Raw genomic sequence first — 6,000 nt, 5'->3', positions numbered from 1 at the left:
AGACTGTTATATGACATGTCCGAGTGTCTTGAGACTGTTATATGACATGTCCGTGTGTCTGGAGACTGTTATATGACATGTTCGAGTGTCTGGAGACTGTTATATGACATGTCCGAGTGTCTGGAGACTGTTATATGACATGTCCGTGTGTCTTGAGACTGTTATATGACATGTCCGTGTGTCTTGAGACTGTTATATGACATGTCCGAGTGTCTGGAGACTGTTATATAACATGTCCGAGTGTCTGGAGACTGTTATATGACATGTCCGTGTGTCTGGAGATTGTTATATGACATGTCCGTGTTTCTGGAGACTGTTATATGACATGTCCGAGTGTCTGGAGACTGTTATATAACACGTCCATGTGTCTGGAGACTGTTATATGACACGTCCGTGTGTCTGGAGACTGTTATATGACATGTCCGAGTGTCTGGAGACTGTTATATGACATGTCCGAGTGTCTGGAGACTGTTATATAACATGTCCGAGTGTCTGGAGACTGTTATATGACACGTCCGTGTTTCTGGAGACTGTTATATGACATGTTCGAGTGTCTGGAGACTGTTATATGACATGTCCGAGTGTCTGGAGACTGTTATATGACATGTTCGTGTGTCTGGAGACTGTTATATGATATGTCCGTGTGTCTTGAGACTGTTATATGACATGTCCGTGTTTCTTGAGACTGTTATATGACATGTCCGAGTGTCTGGAGACTGTTATATGACATGTCCGAGTGTCTGGAGACTGTTATATAACATGTCCGAGTGTCTGGAGACTGTTATATGACACGTCCGTGTTTCTGGAGACTGTTATATGACATGTCCGAGTGTCTGGAGACTGTTATATGACACGTCCATGTGTCTTGAGACTGTTATATGACACGTCCGTGTGTCTGGAGACTGTTATATGACATGTCCGTGTGTCTGGAGACTGTTATATTGTATGGCCATGTGTCTGGAGACTGTTATGTGACACGTCCGTATGTCTCTAGATTGTTATATGACATGTCCGTGTGTCTGGAGACTGTTATATGACATGTCCGAGTGTCTGGAGACTGTTATATGACACGTCCATGTGTCTTGAGACTGTTATATGACACGTCCGTGTGTCTTGAGACTGTTATATGACATGTCCGTGTGTCTGGAGACTGTTATATTGTATGGCCGTGTGTCTGGAGACTTTTATGTGACACGTCCGTATGTCTCTAGATTGTTATATGACATGTCCGAGTGTCTTGAGACTGTTATATGACACGTCCGCGTGTCTTGAGACTGTTATATGACATGTCCGTGTATCTGGAGACTGTTATATTGTATGGCCGTGTGTCTGGAGACTGTTATATGACATGCCCGAGTGTCTGGAGACTGTTATATTGTATGGCCGTGGGTCTGGAGACTGTTATATGACATTCCCGAGTGTCTGGAGACTGTTATATGACGTCCGTGTGTCTGTCTGTTTTATGATATGTCCGTGTGTCTGGAGGCTGTCTGTTTTATGATATGTCCGTGTGTCTGGCGACTGTCTGTTGTATACCGTGTACGTGTATCTAAGGTCTGTCTGGAAATTGTGCACGTTGTATGACTGTATACAACTTCTTAGTCTGTTTGGTGCCTGTTGTGTCTGATATGTTGTACGTATGACATCAAAGTCCATCTGGAGATATTCTGTTGTTTCACATCTATATATCTATATGCCTGGAGTCTTTGTCTTCTGTTTGACACGAGTCATTTTAAAGATGAGCTCGGTGGATCAGATACCAGTGGTCTTCGTGGGTATTTCTAACACTTGGGATCAACTTTAGCAAAGATTAATCGTTTGTTTACTTCAAGCATTAAAAGAGGAACATGTTAAGAGTGACCCTTCCCCAAGTTCGCGGCGACACGTGCCTGCGAAGCACCTGGTTGCGAGGGGTTGGGGGACGATTCAACACAAACCAAGATTAAGAAACGCCATTTTGACTTTGTGCCACTGTTGTAATGGCAACTCTGTGTGCGGTGGAGGCCAGTGAGCGTCTGCTTCATAGACGGTGTAGCGTGGCAGGTGTAAGTGCACATTATCGTCGTAAATATTCCTGATATTGATTTCTATGCTCTGTGTAACATTAGCTGTATTGTTTGACACCTCGATTAGATTATTTGTGATAATGTGAAACGTCTAATGTGCATTAACTGACTTGGCACATTTATAATGTGATCGGCATGTAGAAGGACCTTTTGACGTGTCATCTCAGATTGATTATTGAAGGCTATTGATAGTGTAAGTGCTACATAACGAGAAGACTGGCATTCATCATTACTACAATATCTTCAACCTGTACTCACACCGTAGTTGTGGATGGTGAAAATTGTGTGCTGCGCTGATGCAGCTTTCATATATCGGTTTGAGCTGCGATGCTTTCCGAAAATAAACCCTTTGTACACGCACCCCTTCTCATGGCACCCACCAAGGCCACCAATCGTTACAAAGAGGTTCGTAGGGAACAATATCGGGCCTACCAATGAAAACCAGCAGAGAGCTACCAAACTATAGAACATGAACACACTTTAAATAGAAGTAGCTACACAAAGCCTCCCAAAGTGTGCGTCGTAATGATTAAAACACGCCACATTTTCAATGGCACTAAACACAGTAAATGAGCCGGGGCGCAACAAACTGAGTACGTTTCTCAATTGAAAATGTCCCGGGTTTTAATCTTATCGATGCAGACTTTATGAGGATTGTGTGTTTGCGGTATCCCTGTGGTGTGGGTCAGACAGTGGATTGTATATGTTTGCGGTATCCCTGTGGTGTGGGTCAGACAGTGGATTGTGTATGATTGTGGTATGTCTTTGGTGTGGGTCAGACAGTGGATTGTGTATGTTTGCGGTATGTCTGTGGTGTGGGTCAGATAGTGAATTGTGTATGTTTGCGGTATGCCTGTGGTGTGGGTCAGACAGTGGATTGTGTATGTTTGCGGTATGTCTGTGGTGTGAGTCAGACAGAAGATTGTGTATGTTTGCGGTATGCCTGTGGTGTGGGTCAGACAGTGGACTGTGTATGTTTGCGGTATGCCTGTGGTGTGGGTCAGACAGTGGATTGTGTATGTTTGCGGTATGCCTGTGGTGTGGGTCAGACAGAAGATTGTGTATGTTTGCGTTATGCCTGTGGTGTGGGTCAGACAGTGGATTGTGTATGTTTGCGGTATGCCTGTGGTGTGGGTCAGACAGTGGATTGTATATGTTTGCAGTATCCCTGTGGTGTGGGTATGACAGTGGATTGTGTATGTTTGCGGTATCCCTGTGGTCTGGGTCAGACAGTGGATTGTGTATGTTTGTGGGTGTCAACACACTTCATGTATAAGATGGACATCCTTCTTGTAATGGTCTCGTAACATTCCTCACATATAAGTTGGACATCCTTCTTGTAATGGCCTCGTAACATTCCTCACATATAAGTTGGACATACTTCTTGTAATGGTCTCCAAACATTCTTCATGTATAAGATGGACATCCTTCTTGTAATGGTTTCCTTACATTCCACAAGTATAAGATGGAAATCCTTCTTGTTATAGTCTCCAAACATTCTTCATGTATAAGGTGGACATCCTTCTTGTAATTGTCTCCTCACATGCCTCATGTATAAGATGGACATCCTTCTTGTAATTGTCTCCTCACATGCCTCATGTATAAGATGGACATCCTTCTTGTAATGATTTCCTGACATTCCTTAAGTATACGATGGACATCCTTCTTGTAATGGTCTCCTAACATGCCTCATGCATAAGATGGACATCCTTCTTGTAATGGTTTCCTAACGTGCCTCATGTATAAGTTTGACATCCTTCTTGTAATGGTCTCGTAACATTCCACAAGTATAAGATGGACATCCTTCTTGTAATGGTTTCCTAACATTCCACATGTATAAGATGGACATCCTTCTTGTAATGGTTTCCTAACATGCCTCATGAATAAGATAAACAACCTTCTTGCAATGGTTTCCTTACATGCCTCATGTATAAAATGGACATCCTTCTTGTAATGGTTTCCTTACATGCCTCATGTATAAGTTGGACATCCTTCTTGTAATGGTCTCCTAACATTCCACATGTATAAGATGGACATCTTTCTTGTAATGGTTTCCTGACATTCCTCATGTATAAGATGGACATCCTTCTTGTAATGGTTTCCTTACATGCCTCATGTATAAGATGGACATCCTTCTTGTAATGGTTTCCTTACATTCCTTAAGTATAAGATGGACATCCTTCTTGTAATGGTCTCCTAACATGCCTCATGTATAAGATGGACATCCTTCTTGTAATGGTCTCCTAACATTCCACATGTATAAGATGGACATCCTTCTTGTAATGATTCCCTAAAATTCCACATGTATAAGATGGACATCCTTCTTGTAATGGTTTCCTAACATGCCTCATGTATAAGATAAACAACCTTCTTGTAATGGTTTCCTTACATGCCTCATGTATAAGTTGGACATCCTTCTTGTAATGGTTTCCTTACATGCCTCATGTATAAGTTGGACATCCTTCTTGTAATAGTCTCCTTACATTCCACATGTATAAGATGGACATCCTTCTTGTAATGGTTTCCTAACATTCCACATGTATAAGATGGACATCCTTCTTGTAATGGTTTCCTTACATGCCTCATGTATAAGATGGACATCCTTCTTGTAATGGTTTCCTTACATGCCTCATGTATAAGATGGACATCCTTCTTGTAATGGTTTCCTTACATTCCTTAAGTATAAGATGGACATCCTTCTTGTAATGATTCCCTAAAATTCCACATGTATAAGATGGACATCCTTCTTGTAATGGTTTCCTAACGTGCTTTATGTATAAGATGGACATCCTTCTTGTAATGGTTTCCTAACGTGCCTCATGTATAAGATAAACAACCTTCTTGAAATGGTTTCCTTACATGCCTCATGTATAAGTTGGACATCCTTCTTGTAATGGTTTCCTTACATGCCTCATGTATAAGTTGGACATCCTTCTTGTAATGGTCTCCTTACATTCCACATGTATAAGATGGACATCCTTCTTGTAATGGTTTCCTGACATTCCACATGTATAAGATGGACATCCTTCTTGTAATGGTTTCCTTACATGCCTCATGTATAAGATGGACATCCTTCTTGTAATGGTTTCCTTACATGCCTCATGTATAAGATGGACATCCTTCTTGTAATGGTTTCCTTACATTCCTTAAGTATAAGATGGACATCCTTCTTGTAATGGTCTCCTAACATGCCGCATGTATAAGATGGACATCCTTCTTGTAATGGTTTCCTAACGTGCCTCATGTATAAGTTGGACATCCTTCCTGTAATGGTCTCCTAACATTCCACATGTATAAGATGGACATCCTTCTTGCAATGGTTTCCTAACATGCCTCATGTATAAGATAAACAACCTTCTTGTAATGATTTTTCCTTACATGCCTCATGTATAAGATGGACATCCTTCTTGTAATGGTTTCCTTACATGCCTCATGTATAAGTTGGACATCCTTCTTGTAATGGTCTTCTAACATTCCACATGTATAAGATGGACATCCTTCTTGTAATGGTTTCCTAACATTCCACATGTATAAGATGGACATCCTTCTTGTAATGGTTTCCTAACATTCCACATGTATAAGATGGACATCCTTCTTGTAATGGTTTCCTAACGTGCCTTATGTATAAGATAAACAACCTTCTTGTAATGGTTTCCTTACATGCCTCATGTATAAGATGGACATCCTTCTTGTAATGGTTTCCTTACATGCCTCATGTATAAGTTGGACATCCTTCTTGTAATGGTCTTCTAACATTCCACATGTATAAGATGGACATCCTTCTTGCAATGGTTTCCTAACATTCCACATGTATAAGATGGACATCCTTCTTGTAATGGTTTCCTAACATTCGACATGTATAAGATGGACATCCTTCTTGTAATGGTTTCCTAACGTGCCTTATGTATAAGATAAACAACCTTCTTGTAATGGT

The sequence above is a fragment of the Haliotis cracherodii genome, unplaced genomic scaffold (assembly GCF_022045235.1).
Source record: "Haliotis cracherodii isolate W230 unplaced genomic scaffold, xgHalCrac1.p SCAF_19, whole genome shotgun sequence".
In the NCBI taxonomy this organism is placed as follows: Eukaryota; Metazoa; Mollusca; class Gastropoda; order Lepetellida; family Haliotidae; genus Haliotis; species Haliotis cracherodii.
This window is presented reverse-complemented; position numbering follows the sequence as displayed.